This window comes from Polypterus senegalus, chromosome 2 (assembly GCF_016835505.1).
Source record: "Polypterus senegalus isolate Bchr_013 chromosome 2, ASM1683550v1, whole genome shotgun sequence".
Taxonomy (NCBI): Eukaryota; Metazoa; Chordata; class Cladistia; order Polypteriformes; family Polypteridae; genus Polypterus; species Polypterus senegalus.
This window is the reverse complement of record NC_053155.1, coordinates 80,146,723-80,158,986: the sequence shown is the minus strand read 5'-3', so window position 1 is coordinate 80,158,986 and position 12,264 is coordinate 80,146,723. Positions and strand designations below refer to the sequence as shown.

At 43.5% G+C, this 12,264-nt stretch overlaps 1 protein-coding gene across 4 annotated transcripts in view; it reads left to right on the top strand.

The window, feature by feature from the left end:
• zbtb20 (zinc finger and BTB domain containing 20) overlaps positions 1-12,264 on the top strand; it is a 299,188-nt gene that overhangs the window by 79,680 nt on the left and 207,244 nt on the right. The gene's annotated exons all lie outside the window — the stretch shown is intronic.

Sequence of the window (12,264 nt, the reverse complement as noted above, 5' to 3'; positions counted from 1 at the left end):
AATAGCTGGATCTGTTTTATTCTTTTCAATGCTGGCAAAGCAGAACCTTGTCCTCAGCACTGGTCACATCCACCCCTTCCCCAGGCTGTCTGTATTTACTTGCAAGGGAGTGGCCTGACAGAACCAATTCCTGAACCCTGCAGTTTTAGGCTCCTTTTGCTGGCCGGCATGGATCGAGAATTGCACCGTTGTACTCTTTGTGCAATTACTTGTGGCCCCTTGAATCTTAAGGCTTCTTTTCTCCTTGTGGTTCTCATCTTCTGTTTCTGTAGGACCCCTGCATCCTTGGCTGCTAAATGCTAATCTGCACTAGATGTTGCCTGGACCCTGCACCCTTGGGTTCTATGCAGTAGTCTCCAATACCTGCTGAAAGGACCCAATAACAAGGGCTCTATATGTTATCCTACGTTTGTCAGGCATGGCTGAGTAGAAGTTTGTCCACCTCCATTAACTGTATTACCAGATGTAAATCCTTGCCTTCCTGGTGAGCTGCACTAAAATCAAGTGGCCATTGTTAGGGTAACGCATGACCCTAAATTTCACTAGTATGAGTTAGTGTACCCTGCAGTGGATTGACAACATATCTTCAGTGGCTTACAGCTTTGCTATGAACTGGACTAAACTGGTTTGATGATCAATTAATAACACATTTCAAAGATACTTAATCCAATTTAGGGTTGCACTGAGCCTCAGGCTATTTGACAGCACTGGGCCCCAGGTAGGGCATCGGGCCACTGCAGAATTCATGAATGAAATCGCACTCACTCACTCACACAGGGGCCAGTTCAGAGTCACCAGTTAACGTAACCTGCATACCTTTGGGGATGCAAGAGCATAACTGGAGTGCCCTGGGGGAACCCAGCACAGACACTGGGAGAATGTGCACATTCTGCATGGACAACAACCTGATGCAGAATTCAAACCCACGATGTTGGGTCGGTGGTGCAACAGTGCTAGTCACTTTGCTGCCTTGAGTGAATGAATGATTGGTATCAAGGTAGCATTCGGTCTTAATGAAGAACTAATTCAGCTTTGACTGCACCCAAATCTGTTCTGTAATTCTTTGTTTTTATGGTTTCTTTCTGGCAAGTTATGCTTTCTGCTTATGGATTAACGATTTTAGAAAAATGGATTTGAAAAATGGATGGCTGTATGGCTCAAGAGAATGCTGCCTCCAGTGATGTTCCAGGCTTATGGTAGGTAGCCTGTGACTGTGAATGGTATTTGTTCTATTGTGGGACCTCTGCAGCATTTATTTCTTAATGCTGACCTGCACTTAAAGTGAGCAACTGAGCAGAATGCCACCCTCCAAGGTGGCATAGAATTGCAACCTTAAGTGTGATTTAATTGGCTTGTGAAGCTGGCCTGCATCAGAAGGGAGAGAAGCTGAGCAGAAACTTACTGTCATACTGTAGGACCCCTGGAGCCTTAGGGTCCCAAGTGTGACATCATCTGAATGCCATTTGCTGAGCATCATCACCTGATTTCTCTTTTAAATGGAAAGGACTTTCCACCACGCCCTTACCTCTCACTTTCCTTTTTTTTGTCTTTTTTTTTTTTTCTTCTTCAAAATGTTCTTTGAGACATAACTAATAAATATGAGAAAATAAACATGTGGCTTGTCATAATCAACCTCTTCGAAATGTTTAAAGATGTTGATGCGGAGAAAGACGCAACTCATCAAATCCATGTGTTTACCTCAAATGTAAAACGGCTGCTAATGTCCAGCGATCTCTCTTTCATGTAGCGTTTGCAGGCCGCTGACTAATGAAATGTGCTGCATTTGTTTGTTGCACATCTAAGGCGAAGTTACTGTTGAATTGCTGCCGGCCTGTTTTTATATTTAAATAAGCTTTCATTAAAACCAGACGCAGCTTTACATTGATCCTTTGGAAACTGGACAGATTTGCATGTTATTTAACTGAGGTGGTAATAAATTTAATTGATTTCCTCCCCCCACATGTTTGGATATCAAATATCTTTGTTGTGGAGAAACCATTTTTCCATTACTGCTTTTTCAGCTTTTAGAAAAAAAGAACACTGTGTTCTTCCTTCCATGATTGGGATGATCGTAAACTGTGTTTAGGAGTGGTCAAAAAAGGGATGGGGTCGGGCTTTCAGGATGCTGGCAGGCTGCTCGGGAGCAGGTGAGAAACAGTAAGAGGGTATGGGGGGGTGATAGAGTGTCTCTGGGTAATTAACACCAAGCTCAGTTATTCAAGAACAATTGTGTACCCCTGCCCAAAGAAACAGAACCTTGTAAACCTGTCTCCTGTAAATGGTGGGTCCTGCCAAACTGATTTGGACTTAACTGAGGAATCCTGTTGGCGTCCGTGTCTGTGCTGGAGGTGTGAGGCCTGGAATCATTGACTGGACTATGAGGTGAGCTGAGCTGTGCTGTCTTACAAATAAACTGACAATTAGTGTTGTGCGTGGTGGTCATGTGGTTTTAACTCAGAGACACACTGGGCGACTGTGGTTGAGGTGGTTGGGGAGAGGGGATGTGGTTCAGACACATACTGGCAGAATTGTGCTGGGTGGTAATGTGGCTTGGCAGTGTCACTTTTAGAAATGCACTGGAGGTCAGTAACCGGACTAAAGGGAGAGGTGACATGTCTCAGAAACACACTATGGTTAGTGGTTGAGCTGAGTGGTAATGTGGCGTGGTTCATGGATACACTGGCAGTCAAGTGACTGGACTGGGAATTGAAGTGATTTGACATGCGCTGGGGGTCAGTGGTGAAGTTGGCACCCGATGAATGGATTGTCACATTAAGGTGCATCAGCTTGGATGCACACACACACACACACATATTAGGAAGTAGGTGGACTTTAATTAGAGACAAACTGGGAGTTAATCTTGTGCTAGACAATGAAAAGGTGTCCTGGCTTAGAGATGCACTGGGATATGTAATGACGTGTCTCATAGAGACACAGAGGTGATCAAGTGTCTGAGCTGAGAGGGACACCGGGAATTGGTTCAGTGTTGTGGCTTGTCTCAATGTCTCAGTGGGGGTCAGTGACCAGGCTAGTGGGCAGGCGACTTGATTTGGGCATTAATGTTGTGCTGAGTGGTGATGTGGCTTGGCCCAGAGGTGCAGCACCCTGACTCCAACATACAGTCCGTTATTGGATTAGCAGGTAATATGAAATGGCTGATGCACACACATTAGAAGGCACATTTAATTGACAGTGTTGTGTTAGATAAGGGTGATGAGTGGTGGTTGGGGAATGAGTGGCAAACAAGGTGAGTAGACTTGACCTGTAAATCATAGTTAAGCTAAAGCAATTTTGAGCTACATCATTTGTATGAAAATGTGCTATATAAATAAATGTTGTTGTTGTTATGTGATTGCGTGGTTTGAAAAGGAGGCACAGAAAAGTCATTGGATGAGCTGGAAGGTGAGCTGACTTGGGTCTGAGACACTCTTAGAATGAATGGTTTTCGAGGTGGTGATGATAGGGCTTGGTTCAAGGGCATAGTTGGAAGTCTGTGACTGGAAGTCAGGGAATGATCTGCAGGTAAGGTAAACAAAATGAAACATATACCAGAACGTAGGCTGATTTGACTGGGACAAATTGGGAATGTGTTTTGTGTTGTGTTAGGTGACCATGGAGCTTGTTTCAGGGACACACTTGAAGTTTGTGACCAGAATGGAACATATGGAATTGGGGAATGGACTGGCAGGTTGGGCAAACTGGTACAAACACATAATAGGAGGTAGGCTAGTTTATCTCCGAAGCACAGATTGGGAGTTTGTGTTATACTTGATGCCAATGATTATGTAGCTTGAATCCGAGCTGCCCAGGGTGTCTGTGGCTGATGAGTGAGGTGAGGTGTCTTGGCTTGGCTCAGAGTCTTTTGCTGGGTGGCGATGTGGTGTGGCTCTGAATCACATTTGGGTTTAATGTAAAGTGGCCCAAAGGGCAAGATGTCTTGGCTTACGTGTATACTGGCAGTGAGAGAATGGGTTGGCAGGTTAGCACGTTGGTTGCAACATGCACTCGGAGGTGAGTACTGCACATGTGACCTGGAGAATAAATGCTTCACTATATGTTGATAATGCTGTGGTCTGGCTCAAAGAAGCTTTGGGAGTCCATGACTAACCTGCAAGATAAAGATGGCCTAGAAATACACAAATGTCAGCAGATGAACTAGAAGGTGAGCTAATTGGGAATTAGTGTTGTACTGGGCAGCTTGATATAGTGTCACACATAGTGGGGTTACTGGTTGAAGTGGAAGGTCAGGAGTCGTAGGTCAAGCACATAACTTTTAGTAAATCTGTTGATATGATGTGTAAAATGTAACTAGGAGGATGGTTGACTTTACTTTGAGTTTTTTTGCTGCTTGGTAATGTGGCTTGTTTCAGTGACGTATTGAGGGCTTGTAGCTCAACTGCCAGGTAAGGGGGCTTGTCTCAGGGACATTGAGAATCCCTGGGTGATCTGAGGGATGACATGGATTGGTTCAGGGATTTGCTGTGGATCAGAACAAACTCTAGTGTATTGGTGGGACTAGAATGTGATTGGACGGGGCTCTTCTACATACTCGGGGTAAGTGGTTGAGCTGAGTGGTGATGCAGCTTAATTGAGAAGCACACTGGGGGTCAGTGGGTGAACTGGAAAGTGCGGTGACATGGCTCACAGACGGACCTGGAGCTGGTGTTGTGCTGGACTTGTCTCCGAAATGGATTGTGGTGGTAAATGAGGCCTGACCTGAAACAGACTAGGAGCCATTAGCTAAAGTAGAAGACTTTTAACTTCCCAGACTGTGTTTGGATGTTACAGCAGGTTTGACTTGATGACTTGTAGATGAAGTTACTTTGTTTCTCACTGTCTTGCTATTGACGTGGTAAACACCTGTGTCAGGCAGTAGTTGCTCAGCCTCAGAAAGGTACATACGTGTTGCATTTCTTCCTTTTTTAATACGTGCTTGGCACCCTCCACTGTGTTAACTGCCATAGCCACCATTTTTTCAGTGGTGTGGTGTAAGTGGTAAATGAATAGAGAATTTATGGTCCCAATAGCTTTTTGTGTGTTGCTCCTCTTCACAATATAAGTGCCAAGGTTTTTCTTTTTTTTTTTTCTTTAAACCTTTTTCTTGCCAAATGATGTCTTCAGGAACCTCCATCCACTGTGATCCTCATTGGACTACCATCACCTGGTGGCAGTTCTTTTCCATGTACCCAGCCCCAGAGATAGCACTGTTATATAAAGCACTGCGAGTGCTGGATGCTGCGTGTCGACAGCACGGCATGTCGACACAATCTGTCACATATCTAACAGGGTAGCTGCGGTACAACAGGCGGTGGTCGCAGAGTCAACGAGCAGTCTGTGGTGCACACCCCTCCTCACACAGCATGTGGCGTGCTGCTTGCTTCAACAGGCTGTTTATTCGCAGACCGTCTCGCAGCGTATTACGGTGGCTGTGCCAAGTCAAGCTGGGCTTGCGTCAAATTGGCTCGTCTCTCCTTGGCGGACTGGAAATCATTTGACTGGCATCACATGACATAAAGTGTGGATTTGAAGTGAGGTGTAGAGTGGCGAGCGGAGCCAGCCTGCAAACAGGAAGCGCCACACAGCGCTTTCATCCTTTATGTTCTGCATCCATATTTTTTAGAGTTGTGCGTCGAATTCAGAACTTTTTGTCTCGGTGATGCAAATCCTGGGCAGCAGAAAAAAGAAATCCTGGTAGATTTATAAACCACTTTAAAGGAGAATGTGTTCTGCCTCCATTTGTGTTGCGAGATAGTTCATTATCACATGCGGAATGTATTTCTCGGGTGGCATGTGTGTCTTCAGTTGCAAATCTCATGTTGTGCTCTAAACTTTCTGGGTATTCAGTTTGTTTTCTGACCTTTGCTCTTACTTTAAGGTTAGAATGCCATGGGGCACATAACATCTAACCAGGCCACTGGCATGTGCACCCTGCAGACAACAAATACCAGAGCTTCTTGACTGTAGAAATCTGACAGGATCTGAATTGGTACTGGGCACAGAAAGGAAAAGGCTCACAGTGGGGGAAACTGCAGGGTAGTGAGACCTGACAGAGACCAGCTTTGCAGGAAATGGCACCACAGAACCAAACACTAGGGGTGTGAAACTATTTTTCACTTTCATGCTGAATTATTTTATAAGCCTGCATGCAGCCTTTAGCCCTAGAAGGGGAAGAACAGATACGGAAAAAACAGTCGCCAGTGGGTAACTACAGAGAAGCTCAAATGCTGCAAATCATCAATGATGTTTACTTTTACTTTAGTTGCAAAGCAACTAATAACATCATGTTTTATTATAGTAACGGTTCTGCTGTGTTAATCACAAGAATCAGATCTGGAGATCAGCTGATGCTAGCGGACATTTACAGGCAAAGTCTCAGATCAAGGGCACAAAAGTCCCTCCGTCTTAATTGGGCCACCACGTGAAAGCCAAGAGAGTCCCGGGGGAAAAGGAGAAGTCAAAAGCGACAAGTTTGTATGCGTCTGTCCAGATATTAGGAATAAAAGTAACAGTCTAAGCAAGTGGAGTGGAGTGTGAACTTGTAGATGAAAACAAGAGTGAAGGCAAAGTGTTATCAGTGGTCAGGTAAGACCGAATGGCATGGGATAGTGACCTAAACCAGCAAGCCTAGAAAAGTGAGTAAGAGGGAAACGTAGCTTGGGAAGAACTGGGCGATGTTCCTCCAGAACACAAGGTGGTGTTGACAGGGGTGGTGCCACAAATGTATGCTCACTGTTTAGACCACAGCACAAACGTTTAGTTCATAGAGGGTTACCCTCCAGCACATTAGGTAACAGCACAAGGTCACACAGTGGATGGAAAGGGGATCATCTAGCCCTTTTCAAATGTAAGATAAATCAGGTTCTGAGTAAAGCAACTCAAAAGTCACTTAAATGACCAAGTAACACCAATGATAATGAATTACATTTATATAGCACTTTTCTAACCAACGTGAAGCACCCCAGAGCTTAGGGAACCATGTTAACCATCACTAATGTGTAGCATTCACCTGAATACTGGGACACCAGCCATATGCTTGCCACACATTAGCTGTTAGGTGGTGAAAGGGTAAGAGAGATACTTGGCCAATAAGGGGCAGGGGGTGATTAGTGGGATGGAATGAGCAGACAACGGTGGGCATTTTAACTATGACATCAGGAAACACCCTGCTCTTTGCCAAAGATGCCCAGGGATCTTTTATGACCACAGAGTGTCAGGACATCAGATTTACTTCTCACCAGAAGGTTCAGTGGCCACCAGAGGACATAGAGGCTTGGTGGTTCAATGACTTTAAAAAGCCACTCCCAGCACTGAAGTCAATCCATGCCTAATGGAAGTGGTCCTGTCAGGAGGTCTATGAGGTTGGAGTTTAGAGGTAAATTATGGGATGGCTCAGTTTTAAGTGAAAGAAAGAAAGGAATCCATTATTTATGCTTTATAGGCAGAGTGGTGGCTCTGGATCTGCGCTGGTATCTTCAATGTTGCTGGTTCAAATCCTGTTACTACCAGAAGGGACCCTACTCCATTGGGCCATTGAGTAAAGCCCTTTATCTGAAAATTGCTCCTGGAGCACTGTACAGTGGCTGATCCTGCAATCCAACACCCAAAGGTCATGTAAAAAGACAATTTCCCCTCAATGATTAAAACAGTGTACCAAATACAGTGTGTTCCACCATTGTCTGTCCATTCCAGTGTGTTTTACATATATGGACACAGTTTTGTGTACTTTGGCCTTCTTTGTATTTGTTCTGGATATAGAGAGATACCATGATGGTTCACTCCATGAGGGCTCCTGCAATACTCCATCCTCCTCTTCACCCGACACCAGCTACATGGTCATCACAACATCTGTTGAAGTACTGGCTCTCATACACAAGAATTAAAAAAAAATATACATATATCAGTGGAAGTCTTTTAGCACGTCAAGCCCATTTGCTTGTTTCCCAAGTTAATAATTTAGTCAGTTAACTAGATTAGGTTAGCTATAGGTTTGGACAGCAAACCAAAAGGTTGCTAGTTCAGTTCCAGCTCTGACCCACTTTGTGAAACTGAGCAAGTCCCTTATGCTACTAGTTCCTTTACATGGAAGTAGTTATAATGTGTCCTGGTACGTTTCCTTGGATGAAGCTGTCATCCAGACAAGTGCAACACAGCATTTATGTCACTGTTGCTTCACTGCTACTTCCATATTGCTTAACACAAGCTTTTTCCACCAGCAGAATAGACGGGTACATCCTTTTAATGCCATAGAAGTTATGGTTATAGTTATAATTGTTGCTTGAATGTCTGACCAATATGAACAAAAATGTATTTAAATACATAATTTCAGAAAACACATCAGCTTACTTGATACACTCCATACTTGTGTAACAGTGAAGTGTATGGTGAACATTCATATCTGGTAAGAACTGGATGAGATATTTCTTCTTTATCTTGCATGGAGAGAAGTTTCCTTATTCCAGAGAACATCTAATTTGGAAAAGTTTTTCATATATTTGTGATTACGTTAAAAAAAAAAAAAGAAATGTTTATACTAGTTGACAGTACTAGTACTGGACAAATGTTATTGCCTGTACTTCTGGTAAGCATGCATAGAAGACAGGCCCTTTAAAAGAGGCATACAACTACGTAGAAGTCAACTTGTTCTTCTTTCATAATGAGGAAAATCCATGGCGATACTGGCATGGCAGGACTGGCTAGTGGTACATGCTCCTGCATCATAATGTCCATGCATTGCAATCGACTGGCACCTCATGCAGGACTGCTTCTTGCCTCACACCTGCCACTGCTTGGGAAGGCTCTGCCCCTCCACAACAATGAACTGGATGAATAATTTTTGAAAAGGCTATATTATGTTCATTCCTATCGTTATTCCATATGCACATTTACAGAATTCCAAAGCTTACCACAGCAGCAACGTGTGCAGAGCAGGAACCAGACTTGGTTGGAGTACAAGCTCACTGCACACACACTAACACTGACCAAGTTAAAATTCCCAGTCAACCTAAACAGAATGTTTTAGTGATGCGCGGAGGAGAACGGACTCTTTGAGTGAATATGCACACTCTGTACAAACAGTGATCAGACCATATATCTTTAACCCAGTTCACTGGCGGCAACTAACTACTGCACCATGTAAGTGCAGATTTCAGTATTCAAAATTATCAGGCCATTCATAAAAAGTAGTCAGTCAGCAAACTACTACTATGGTCCAGCTGGAGGGTACAATCACTTACTGGCCCTCTGTAAGCATTAGAGAAATTTTGTTTGGGCAGACAAACCATTTGTCACCATATTGTCCTAAAGTTTAACGCATATCAAAAGTAGTGTGTAGGTGGAAATGCCCTGGTGCTTCCATGTTGGTGCGCAGCATACACGTTTTCCACAATGGTTTGTGCTCATTTGTCGTCTTATAGGTTTAACACCACGCTAATCCCTAAGTAGTGATGATTATGTACATTCCACACTATTTATTAGTATTACTGTCCTAGGAGGGGTCTCTTACACTGTGACCACCTAGTGCTCACCAGACTATGTAATGAGTATGACAACATAACACCTTAGAAGACATTGTCACAAGGATGGTTATGTCCAAATGAAACAAAGATCTTATGAAAGAACCATGAAAGGTATTTAAGAAAAGACTTTCTATTTCCATCAGTAGAGCATCAGTTGATCTGCTTTGTCATAGACAAATTCCAGATGCTGCTGCCTTATGTATATACAGTTGTGCTCATAAGTTTACATACCCTGGCAGAATTTGTGAAATATTGTCAGTTGTTTGGAAAATATAAGCAAAAATGCAGAAAGCTTTCCTTTAAATTAGGACGTGTGCTTAGGTGAAGCAAGTTATTATCACATAATTGTGTGTGTCCTTTTTAAATCGTAATGATAACTGAAAACACCCAAATGTGCCTGATCAAATGTATACATGCCCTTGAATGTTAGGGCTGATAATATACACACAAGCTGGCACACACAGGTTCAGATGAAGGGTAGTTAAGGGAGAGTGTCCAGACCTGTAACCTCTTTGCTTGTAATCAGTGTCTGTGTATAAATGGTCCATTGAAATTCATGCTGAGCTTCACTGACTTTGCTGGATACCAAGCCATGGGAAAAGCAAAAGAACTGTCAAAGGGCCTGCGATATAAGGTTGTTTTGTATAAATCAGTAAAAGAATATACAAATATCCAGAAATCTGAACATGCCCGTCACTAATGTTCAAACTTAGTGATTTAAAAAAAGTAGAAAGTTAGGGGTTCTGTTATTACCAAGCCACAACTGCCAGGACCATCTGTCAAAATGCCAGGAAAAACCCACAAGCCACTTCAGCTGAAATACAGGCTTCCCTTCAAACTAATGGTATTGCTCCTTCAAGATGTACAATAAGAAGGTACTTGAACAAAAATGGGCTGCACGGTCAAGTTGCAAGAAAAAAAAGCTTCACTTTGCCGACGCCACAAAAGAGCCCGTTTACAATATGCCAAACAGCATCTAGACAAGCCTCCAAACTTCTAGAACAAAGGGGTGATGAGGCCAGAATTGAAGTTTATGATTACAACCATAAACACTATGTTTGGAGAGGACTCAACAAGACCCATGATGAAAAGTGCACCATGGAGCATGGAGGTGGATCTCTGAGGTTGTGGGGTGTGTGTGAGCTATAGCATCACAGGTAACTTAGTGATAATTGATGGTAAGATGAATGCAACATCTTACCAGAAGATTTTGGTGGACAACTTGCATTCATCAGTCTGGATGCTGCACATGGGACACACTTGGATCTTCCAACAGCAGAAACAAAGTGAAGGTGCTGGAGCGGCCATCACAGTCTCCTGACCTCAATATCATTGAGCCACTTTGGGGAGATCTCAAATGTGCAGTTCATGCAAGACAACCCAAGAATGTACGGGACCTGGAGGCTTTTTGCCAAGAATAATGGGCACTTCTGCCACCTCAGAAAATCGAGGGCCTCATCCACAACTATCATAAAACACTGCTTGCCATCATTGATGCTAAAGGAGGCAATACACAGTAGTAAGAGCTTAAGTGTATGTAAACTTTTGAACAGGAACCATCTCATTATTTTTCTTATTGCTATGTTTTGTTTAATGGTTGTGCTATTTTGTGATGCCTTATAGTTTAATTTGGATTCCGTTCAAAGTAAATGAAATGTGTGTTGCCTTATCAGTCTTCTTTTCTTTAAAGTATGGTATATATCTTACGAATTCTGCTAGGGTATGTAAACTTTTGAGCACAACTGTACAAGCTGTTCTGGTGATCCCACACTATTGGTTTTGCACCTATTTGGTCTCTACTTGTGTAGACAATGAGGAGTGCAATAATCTAAGTGTCCAAGGAGGCACAAACAGAATCACCACAGTTGGTATGTGCTTGAATGGATATGCAAGAAGACGACTACAGAGATAGATAGATATATTTGCTTAAGGGTACCACTCCAGATTAAGTCATGTGTAAATGTGAAACTTTTTAGGGTGTGCCTAGAAAAACTGACGATGTGTGTACCCAAGTGTTTCCAATTTTAGCCGCTGTCAACTGCCTCCTGATTGGTTGCACAGGAGTATCCCGGGGTGAAGGAGGAGCCTGAAGATCAGGTTGGTCAGTACTTCCCCCGTGTGACTCTGATGTGCACCCATGACAACAGTTGAGATTGTGCTGCATATCAGAGTGGGATTTTCAGCAGCGTTACTCATCCTGTTTGGTACAGAGCTTTGGTGCAATTGCTGAAGATGATGTGCAGATGTGCGGTCATACTCCTTGCATGTCTTCATCAATTCCACTCAGCCTGTAAAAATTCCTCCAAGTCTTTTTACTCTGATTCCTGGCTGTTTGAGGTGACTTCAGCTCTGGATATCCTCCATCAGGGTTACTGTTCAGCTATTTCATTTCGGGAGGATTGTGGCCTGACCTACGTGTGCCTTGCCACTGGGCTTTTTTTTTTATATATATATTTCTTGCCTCAAGGAAAGTGTTTACTATTGATCATGCACTGGAAGAAACTGCATAATGGGTAACAGAGGCTTACTTGGAGTTGCTCTCAGCACAATTTCGTGACTTCTCTCATGGCCTGGTGTTGCCCACCTCCAGCTCCCTGAGAGCTCAAGCCGGGACATGCACTTTGATGTGTGCCCGCCTGTGCCTTCAGGGTTCCCAGCTGGATGCTGTGATCAGGAGGACTCTGTTCCAGACCCTGACCACACAGATGAATGTTTCTTCCTGGGGGCCTGCGTATTTCTCAAGGCTGCT